The sequence below is a fragment of the Phycodurus eques genome, chromosome 10 (assembly GCF_024500275.1).
Source record: "Phycodurus eques isolate BA_2022a chromosome 10, UOR_Pequ_1.1, whole genome shotgun sequence".
NCBI lineage: Eukaryota > Metazoa > Chordata > Actinopteri > Syngnathiformes > Syngnathidae > Phycodurus > Phycodurus eques.
The window spans coordinates 27,517,874-27,529,372 of NC_084534.1; positions in this window are offsets into that span (position 1 = coordinate 27,517,874).

Sequence of the window (11,499 nt, forward strand, 5' to 3'; positions counted from 1 at the left end):
CTTCATTGAGGTGCGGCGGAAGCGGAACGCGCCAAAGGAGGCCTCCGATGCTTTGTCCCGAGGGGAAACGCGCTCAATGTTCCCTTGAATCTGCGCCACTTTCACATTTAATCTAAACTGTTGACTTCCTTTGAGATGTTTGAGAATTCACCGAAGAAAGACATCACAACATCGCCGTGCGCAACAATGAAAAAAGGATATGAAACAATGTAGCACATCTTTGAGGATGTGGCGATTGAGCGTCGAGCGTTTAATAAACAGAAACAAGGAGTGTTTCTATTTTGGATGAAGCCTGCAAAGAACCTCCAAACATGAGCGCTAATATTAGCCAAAATGCTAATATTAGCCAAAATCAGCGCGCTTGCATTTATGGAAAATAGTTGTCAAATTTTGACTCCAATATCATGATATTGTGATGATCTATTTAGAAAAAAAAAGGGAAAAAAAAAACCCATCTTTGCTTGAATAGTTCTTTTCAGACTTAATTTTTTTGTAATACGAACATTTTTTTAAAATTAATTGTTATATAGATATATATAGTAAGATGGTATTTTATCTGTAAATATGTCTTGAAAAAATATTGCTTTATTCTCGCCATATTACGACATTTTTCCTTTGGGAAAAGTTTTACTTTATAGTCATGCGATTAGGGTTATTGAAAAAAAAGTGTTCTCAAAACAAACAAATGAACTACAAACTATTCTCTTTAGATTGCAACTTCTTGTGGGGGAAAAAAAAAAAGTGATTTTAATCACCTAAGATTACAATTGATTTCCTTGAAAAAAAGAACACATGAATAAATAAAACACACTTCTTTTCATTAAAAAAACAACAATCTGATTTTATTCTCATAAGATTTGCTCCAAAAAATTCAACATTAGTCTCATAAAATTAGGACTTTTTTTCTTATAAAAATATGATTTTATTCTCCAGCGATTACAAGCGTTTTTCTAGAAATAAAGCATACATTTATTTATTTTACTTGTTATTTTTTTACTTTATTCTGCGGCACGGTGGCCGACTGGTTAGCACATCTGCCTCACAGTTGTGAGGACCGGGGTTCAAATCCCGGACTTTGCATGTTCTCCCCGTGCCTGCGTGGCTTTTCTCCGGGTACGCCGCTTTCCTCCCGCATCCCAAAAACTTGATGGCAGGTCAATTGAAGACTCTTAATTGCCCGTAGGTGCGAATGTGAGCGCGAACGGTTGTTCGTTCATATGTGCCCTGCGATTGGCTGGCGACCGGTTCTGGGCGTACCCCCGCCTCCCGCCGGACGTTAGCTGGGATGGGCTCCAGCGTGTTATCTTTATTTGGGCAAACATGAAATGGTTTATTGGATTGTGAAAGTGCACACGCATACGGTATATACGCATCCAAGTGTGTGTAACATGCACACACAGTCGTCGTCTTCTTTGTGTTCAAAGACAGACGGTGGTGCAGAACATCAATGCGGGGGGGGGGGGGGGGAGTTATTGATCTGCTGATGGTGGCTTGTGCGTGTGCGCTTTCACGCTTGCGCGGTGGGCTGCGAGGAGGTGGGGGGCTTCGTCACGCTACCACATCAAGTGGGAAATCTTTCGCAGTTGCTGGTCAGCTCGCGTGCGCGGTGGGGGGATGCCGACGAGCGCAAAGGATGTCGGGGGATGCCCGAGTGTACCTCGGGGAATGAACCCAGATGGCCTCTGGGAATCGGAGCAGCTGCGGCGTCTGCAAACACGACGGTGAGACACTGAGGCGACACTTATCTTGTGTTTTGTTTCGGAGGTGAGGTGTGAAGGGACCCTTGCATTCAAAAGCAGAATTCATTCCTGCCAGGAGGGGGCGCCGCCTACGAATGTTTTCCGTGTGGGGCCTTCATCACGCACAAGGCGGGTGGTCGAGCGCTGACCTTGTGGAGCTGACTCATCAGATTTCCGTGTTTTATGACTTGTCATCGAATTTCGCCCACCACGCTCCACCCGCACGAAATGGCCGAAACGCAATTATTTTTCCGATTTAGCGTCGTCCATCTGTCTTGTAAACGTGCGTCCAATTGGATAGAAATGGTGTTTTAGGGCTTTTATCGATGTTTTTACCACGATACATGTGACTGGAAATTAAGACTTTACACCGATTTTATCGGCCCGATCGGTATCGGCCGATAATCAGCATTTTATGCTGATCGGCTTTAATGTCATAATTCGCCGATCCGATCAATGCTCCGCAAAAGACATTTACGCCGTCAGTATATTTGAAAAAGCTAGTTTATTTTTAGCCTGTTTAGCCTTGTCGTGTGCCTTTTGACGCAGTACTGTAAATAGCTGACGGCCAATAAAGTTATTTCAAAAACAAATATGTTGCCAGTGTGGACACATCTGAGACACGTAACGCCCGGCCGGATCAGACTACAAGTCAAATTTGCTCTTTCACGCTTGCACTATGTCAGACGACTGCAATCAAATCTTGTATTCCGATACCGCCGCATCCCGTTTTTTTACGATCACCGGGCTTTATCTTGTCAACTCAAACGCGACCGGATAGACTCATTACCGCACTGACGGTGGTGCGTAAACATGCCGCCGTTCTGTCGAATCGTGCTCTAAAGTTTCGGTGTGGCTGAAGTCGTCTAATTAAAAATAAAATCATTGAATTCCAGTCAGTTAGCGCCGATTATTTCTGTCACGTTGTAATGTTGGTTTGACCCGACTGATTAGAATACACGACCTGACGAGAGCAGTCATTTCCAACCTTTATGGAGCCAAGGAACATATTTGACAATTGAAAAATCTCACGGCACACCAACAAACAAAAGTGTCACCAAAAGTGGATAAATTAATTACTGTATGTACTTCCTGCCATCTAATAGAAGACCATTCGTTTGTTCCGTCTGTCACTATGCCTCACTGGCATAAATAGAGGAACAAAGATTCATTATTGATTGTAAATATCCTTTTTGGAGCAATTAAGGACACAAGTATATACAGCAAATGAACAGGTCATTTAAATAGACACATTCCTCCATCTTGCGATCGGATCGGTGATCGGTTATCGTTTTGTTTTTTTTTAAACTCGCTGATCGGCCCCAAAAATCCTGATCGTGTCAAGCGTACTGGAAATAAAGCAAAGATGCATCACCGTGTGCCGTTTTTCCAAGCGGCGCAGCTCGCGCGCGTAGCAGGCGGGCAGCAGGTTGAGCATCTGTTACGGGGCCGGCGCGCCAAGGCGGCGGCGTGGAACCGATGACTTTCATTCTCACGCCGCCGTTTCCGTCGGCGTTAACAGTCGCTCATCTCGCCCCCCCCCCCCCCCCCCCCCCCCCCCCCCCCCCTTCAGGATTCACAACACAGATGTCATCAAAAGCTCCAGTTTGCCATCCAAACCTCTTTAGGACTACTCGCAACAAGATGAAATCTTGAAAATCGAGCCGTACATCGACACAGGCAGCCCAGCACTGATGATAAAAGGGCTTATATTTGCTTGGAAAGGCATCAATTTCCTCCTGCGGAGAGGCGAGGGTCTCGTTGATGATTGCTAATCTTCGGGCTCAATTGAGGTGGGGGGGAGCAAGCGAATGCTTTTTACGGCACAAACGTATAGAGGGGAGCGAGAGGACGAGATGAGAAGGCGTGACGGCTAAAAAAAACAAAAACAAAAACAAAAACACCTGCTGTGACGGCAAACGTTCAGCAGCCATCTGCTGCCCTCCTTCTTCGTCTTGTTGTTTGGGTCTCTCATAGCAACCGAAAAGGAAGCGGCAGACAAAAGGATGCAGGAGCAAACAGCACCCCTCACCCCTCAGGACCCCCCCCCCTATTCCGATCCAGGACGCCACAGCCGCCCTGCTGATTATTGACCGTACAACCGGGGACGCGTTTACCCGCATTTTCAAACGCAGTCCGCATCTGCGCACCACACTGAAAAAAAAAAAAGTTTCAACGCGACGTCTTGCATAATAAATAAAGTCCTTAATATCGTTCCAGGAATCAAGTCTGGAATAGTCCATTGCATGAGAAGGGAGAGAGGAGCTGTGGAGCATTTTGGATGTTTTCAAGCGTGTGAATTCGATGAATCGAAGAAAACTTGACAAATTGTTTTTTTTTTTTTATGAGATGACTGAAATCTCAGCACCTCAGCCAATTCTTTTTTTACGCTAAAGTCGATCGCGGCTGACTTGGAACGGAAGGACTAATCGCCTGTCAATCGAGTGACTGGCAACACACTATTACTAATAGCAAAAAAAAAAAAATTCTTTTAAATAATGTCTTTAATCAAGCTCACGTGTGTCTTTCTTGTCCAAAAAGTCCATTTTAGCCGCGTTACGCGCATTTTACCGACTCAAACAATTTACAGTCTTTCATGAACGTAGCGTACGTTTTCATAAAAAATGAATGAACCTCGCGTACGTTTTCATAAAGACTGAAGTCAATTAAGTCTTCTATTGACCGCAAGAGGAGAGATCAATACTTTATTAATCCAGTAATCAACCATTGAGTCCAAAAGATTACATTAAATTAAAGAAGAAAAAAGGTATATGTGACTAAACATTAACGACAACTTAGAAATCTTTAAGGAAACTAAAATGTGCTTTTGTAAACATTCAGACTATAAATTCTTCAATGAAACCAGCAAATGTGTTTTTTTAACCACTGAAGACAATCTAATGTATTCAAAGAAGACACATTTTTGGAAACATTTAACAACAATTTCATTTCAATGGAGCAAAACGAGTGTTTTGAAAGACAATTTAGCGTTGTCATCAACAATTTGATGTCAACATTCATGACAACAAAGTCTTCAATGGATTTACCAAACGTGTTTTGTAAACATCAACGACCATCTAGAATCTGATGAATCTGTTTTTGTAAACATCAAAGACAATATGCAATCTTTGATTAAGTTTTTTGTAAACATCAAAGACAATCTAGCATGTTTGATGAAGCTGTTTTTTGTAAACATCAAAGACAATCTAGCATCTTTGATGAAGCTGTTTTTTGTAAACATCAAAGACAATCTAGCATCTTTGATAAAGCTGTTTTTGTAAACATCAAAGCCAATCTAGCATCTTTGATGAAGCTGTTTTTGTAAATATCAAAGCCAATATACAATCTTTGATTACATTTTTTGTAAACATCAAAGACAATATACAATCTTGTTTTTTGTAAAAATCAAAGACCATCTAGAATCTGATGAATCTGTTTTTGTAAACATCAAAGCCAATCTAGCATCTTTGATGAAGCTGTTTTTTGTAAACATCAAAGACCATCTAGCATCTTTGATGAAGCTGTTTTTGTAAACATCAAAGACAATCTAGAATATTTGATGAAGCTGTTTTTGTAAACATCAAAGACAATATACAATCTTGTTTTTTGTAAAAATCAAAGACCATCTAGAATCTGATGAATCTGTTTTTGTAAACATCAAACCCAATCTAGCATCTTTGATGAAGCTGTTTTTGTAAACATCAAAGACAATCTAGAATATTTGATGAAGCTGTTTTTGTAAATATCAAAGCCAATATACAATCTTTGATTACATGTTTTGTAAACATCAAAGACAATATACAATCTTTGTTTTTTTGTAAACATCAAAGACCATCTAGAGTCTTTGATGAGGCTGTTTTCTTTGTAAACATCAAAGTCAATTTAATGTCTTCAAATCTTGTGCTTGTCCACAATTACAACAGTGAAGTCTTCAGTGGAGAAAACGCACGTTTATCAACACTGAAGACGATTTAGAGGCTTCCATGAATCTGTTTTTTTTGTAAACATTAACAACAACAGTCTTTAGTGACCTAAAAGAAAAAAAAAACCTTACACTGTTTTAAAAAAAAAAAAAAACCCTAACATTTGTGTTTTTGTGAATAAAGACAATTTAGCATCTCCAAACATGCTAATATACGTGTTTTGTTAACTTTGAAGCCAATTTAGAAGATCCCTCCTTTAAGTCAGCACTGCTAACCACTCTTGCCTTAAATACCTTCACAATTCTAACAACACCGTCGCACAGTACATTTTCCCCACGCTCGTTTTAGCAGCCATTAGGTGCGTATAGGCTGTTAAAGTGGGTATTAAACAGAAGAGGAAGAAGAAAGAAAACGAAGACGGCGACACGTCATCGGCCCCCGAGCGAGTCGCAGCAGAATCCACACGGAGAACCAAAATCGAGCGGCAGGTAGAAGACGTCCCGGAGCGTTTGTGTCTGGCACGGCGGCATCGTCAAAATCTCAGCACGGGGGCCCTTATCGAGCGTTCGCCAGGGCCTCGCGCGCGCGCGCACAGCAGGGGGGGGCCTCCCCCGGAAACACCCACTCCAGCGAGGCCGGTTCCAAGACGCGAGCGACGCCAGCGGCTCCCCGAAGAGCCGCCAACAGACAAGAGGGTGGGAGAGGAAAGAAGATGAGGATGGAATGGAGGGGAGCTGGCTGCTTTTGAAGCGGTTTTTACTCGATTTCTTGAAATGTGAACGTTTGTTCGACGCGGGCGCAACAATCAGCCAATTGGGAGAAGTGGTTATGGCGTCTTCCCACGCACGGGAAGTTCAAGGCCTCACCATTGGGTACGCAGTAATCTCACCTTTTTGGCCTTTGTGCACAAATGCCCCATCGAAATAGGAATTGGTATCAAGGATGTATGTTGAGGTGACATCAGGGGAGGTGAGGGCGTCAACCAAACGGGTTTGGGCGGGCATCGCGATTTGTGTTGCAATTGTTAAGGATTGTTTTGCCTCGGCGGGCGACCGAGCGACGTTCGAGTTCAGGTGGGGGAACCGTTGCGACCCTCGACTTCTCCCGCCGCGAATGTTTTGCGCCTGCGAGCACGAATATCGCTCCTTTGTACCATCTTTCATCGCAGCCTCCCCCCGAGCCATCACACAGCTCTCGCACTCGCGTCACCGTCATCGCAACCATTTGTGCTTCATCGGACGCCGTGTGGCTTCAGACAATAAGAGGACTGGGATTTTTAAAAAGAATATATATATATATATATTTTTTTTTTTTTTTCTCTGCAAATTCCACTAACAACCCAGGCTAAACTTCGCTCATCACTGACATGCAAACATTTTAGTCTTTCAGTCCAAATGTATCACCTCAACATACTTCCTTGACACCAATTATTACTTCCCTATTAGCCAGGGCTTTGGCTCCATCTTGTGGCGTCTTACAGCGCTAACAGGTTCCATAAAAAACATTTTTTTTTTTTTTTTAAAGAACAACAAATTTGTGAATAGTTAACACCACATAGGTGGGGGTTCATTTTAGTTTTATGATACAATGATTAAATTTTTTTTCCCTTCCAAAGTTATGAGTAATTTGCAGACACATTTTTTTTCAATATGTTGTTAAACATTTGAATACGATTCAGATTACATCGTGACACGATTAGTTAGACGTCAACGTTTTATCGTTTCTACAAGTTCAACACATCCTCAGGTTGTTATTGAAAAATAGTTTGGGATAAGAGGAAAATATGATAAGGAGCCAAATAACTTTAAGCAGGATGGACTCCTGCACTCTGGGGGGGGGGGGGGGAACCCAAAAAAAAAAAAGCACACAAATAGCTGAGTTGAAATCTCTGCCAAAAGGGCTTATGGAACGTTCCAATATTTAAGAGGGGAAAGAAAGCAAACAAACACCAAAAGCGCCAGAAAGACGTCAAGAGCGTCTCACCTGCGTGCGTTGTTTGGCGCAGCTGGTGACGTCGCTGCGGGCTGCTGGGACCTTTGTTGCTTTGTTGGAACCTTTGTTGGAACCGCGCTGATGCTGCTGCTGCTGCTGCTGCTGCTGCTGCTGCTGCTGCTGCTGCTGCTGCTGCTGCTGCTGCTGCTGCTGCTGCTGTTGCGGCTCCTTCTGCGCTTGCAGCAGACGGCGGGCAGCGGCCACACAGCCACGGAGGCGCAACAGCGGCGGAGCCGGGAGCGCGCGCCTCCGCGTCCACGCCTCCGGGAAGGAGGAGGAGGGGCTTGGCCGCTATTTTGACTCTTGTGCATCGATGACACACTCTGCGCGTCGCCGCGGCGGATAAGACGCAAAGTGACGTCACGTGAGCCAAGTTCCTCCGAAAAAGGTCCCAAAAGTTTCAAACACTCCGGAAGATAGAAACATTGGCGCAATTGTGGATGCCGGCCGATGGCGCTGCGCTCTGCACAGAGCGCAGCGCCCTCTTGTGGATGCGGAGAGACCAACACAGCTGCGAGCATCTCTCCTCTTGGCCAATGAGGAGGAAAGTGGGGAAGCCAAATCATGGAAAAGAAAAGAACTTGGGTGTAAATTGTTTGGCACTTCCCAATGTGGGCCTGGGAAATGTCGAGATGAAAAGAAAAGAGTTCTTGGTATTATTCAAACTCGCTAATTTGCGTTAAATACTTAAGGCTCAGTGTAATACGCCGGTCTGCTCGGGACAGATAACAGCGGAAACTTTTTATGCTGTAAGAAATATTGTCACTTGCTGAGTGAAGTGTGACAATTGGCGCGCGCGCGTGTGTGTGTGCGTGTGTGTGTGTGTGTGTGTGTGTTACTGAGCCCTCAAGGGAGTTCTTTTTTTGTCATGCATTTTTTTTTTTGCTGCTTAACACCTTCAAGAAGTCTCCAATCGGATTTCCACTTGAAATTAATTTGCAGGCAAAGCCGCGTAGAGAATTTGCTGTCGACAGCGCATCTCCTTTGAAAAAGGGGGAAAAAAATTATATTATTTGTGTAAGTCGTCGTGGAAGGAAACCAATGTGCTCTGGGGAATAATACAAATATAAATCTGTCACTGCCCAGCTTTAGTTTGGCATCCAACGCCGTAATAAATATCGTCGGACCCCTGAGACTGAAGGCCGTTGAATGTTCGAAACAATTGCTCGCGTATTAAAATCGTACAAACTCAATTACAGTCAACTGACTGATCGAACCGACAGTCCTACAATCAGCCAAAATGTCACTCGATTACGTGCGCGAGTGTGAGGCAGTAGTGTGATTTAGTAGTTTTATTACACAGTAAACTGCCACCTGTGCATACTTGTGTGGGGTTTTTTTTTCTATTACAGTAATGCCCTAAAATGCCACACGATGGCACCAAAGCACTGGTTAATTAAAAAAAAAAAAAAAAAAAAAAAGACAGTAATTGGTGTCAAGGATGTATCATTGAAGTGATACATCCCCACTGAGATCAGCTAAATTCAACCTGGGTTGTTAGTGGAAATTACGGAACCTTTGCCGAATGTGCATCCACGTGCACTTCCGGTGCATTTAAAAAAAACTTATCAAATAATCTGTAAAACATTTATTTTTAAAGGGAATGCTATATACAATGAGTTTAAAATGATAGGAAAATGTTGTGGGATTATAGTTTGTGGTATACTTACAGTTTAAACTTGAGGTGTCTCATTTTCATCAATTGCCCCATTTCATTTTTTTTGGGGGGGGGGGGGGGGGAGAGTTTGAAATCACAAGTCATTGAAAATAGTGACAACCAAATACGAATACTCTTGTTCGCTTTATGATACGGGATTTGGTGGAACAAAATACTGCGTGAAAGGTGAAGAAAATGTCTGCCAAAATGAAAAGAAAATAATCCATTTAGCAAGAAGCGCAAAGTAAACGCACTTAATTTGCTTTTGTAGGCCACAAAAAAATGGTGCGGCGGGATGGATCAGGACCCTGAGCCTTCAGTTTGACACCGGGTTTAAACTATTAAGCGAATATCCGCCAGTAATTGACGACTCCCCAAAATGTTGATAACTCTAATTAGATGCCGCAAGATGGCAGTAAAGCCTTACATGAAGCTCCTCAACTCAGTTCAACATAGTTCCTTGGTACCAAGATGCCACTAGACGGTGACAGAAGCACGACCTGAAACTGCTCAACACTCTTCAACAGAACTTTCTTGGCGCCAAGATGCCACAAGATGGCGACAAAGCACGGGACGAAATGCCTCAACTGACTTCAACATAGTTCCTTGGCACCAAGATGCCACAAGATGATGACAAAGCACTACCTGAAACTCCTCAACGCACTTCAACAGAACTTTCTTGTCACCAAGATGCCACAAGATGGCGACAAAGCACGAGACGAAATGCCTCAACTCACTTCAACATAGTTCCTTGGCACCAAGACTTGCCAGAAGATGGAGACAAAGCCATCTTGTGGCAAGTCTTGCTTTGGCCTGAGCACAAAAACAGCAAATGTTGAACATTTCAGTGACGAAGCGGCAAATGTTCCCGACTTGTGACTTTTTTTGCAATTCGTGTCATCGTGAAACTAAATGACTCACCCTCGGGCGTCGCTTGCGTCAGTAGCGGCAAGTCGACGTGCATTATTATTATTATTATCTTATTATTATCTTTTCAACACATGATACAGGTGTAACAAATACGTCAGGCACCGTCAACTCCAAAACAAAGACATCCTGTACTCCCCCACTCCTGGTGGGAAGTTTTGGTTGAATACAGCTTCGCCTCTGTCAGGCAGAAATAGCAGCGAAGACCCCCCGGTGGGCCGCCTCGTACATTTGTAGCCCGCAGCGCCTCAGCAGGCATCAAACGCCTCACGTGGCGCCGTGTCAAGCTTGAACACGGCCGGCGGATCACGAGCACGGGAGGCCTCCTTTATGATCCGCTTTCACAAACGCACACAGTAGGATGATTTTGGGGGGGGGGGGGGGATTCTTTTTTTTTTTTTTTTTTTTCACTTTTTGGGGGGCGAGGGGCTTTTGAAGAAAAAAAAAAGATCAGTATAACAACAAATGAGGCAAGCGTGCTTTCTATACACGATTAGAACACAATAACTGTGCAGGTGCACTGTAATCACGATAAAGGCCTTCAATTGTTCTCGCTTCCCCGCATCAATGAAAGGAGTGGGATTCTCCCCTGCCCCCCCCCCCCCCTCCATGAACACAGGAGTGATTGTTATGACAGTCAACTGTCTTCACAGAAGCAGCACTGCTACCGTGTGGACGAGGTGGCTGATAACGTCACTTTGCAACGATTGCGCCTGTTGTTGACAGCAGGGGTTCTCAAACTGGGGAGGCTTTTGTTTTTGGTTTTTTTTTTTTCGTGCCAAGGACGTACTCTGAATCCTAACACCAGTTAACCATAACAAATCTCAGATCTTCACATCCCTGTTCAAATGCCAGGTTTGTGTGATTTCAAAAACGAGACCAAGAGAAAGCTATTCAAAAACCTTTTCCACTCAAATGTGACCTATAACCTCTCCAACTCAATTTGAAACAAAAATAATGAATAACATACAATAACCTGTTTTTGCATAAATATGCACACCCGCAAACTAATACTTTGTCTTATATTACAGCACTCTAGAAATCAGCGTGACAAAATCTGCTCAGTCTCCTTTGCAAAAACGCCCCAAATCTCCCATTGGTCGGGCATCTCCTGTGCACAGCCGTCTTCAGACCGCACCACAGATCTTACACGGAACTGTTCATGCTTTTCCTCCACTCCACTTTTCAATTCAGTTCTACACATTACAGTTCGCATTAACGGTGGAGAGAAAAATGGACACGATTTCTCTTGATCTCACTT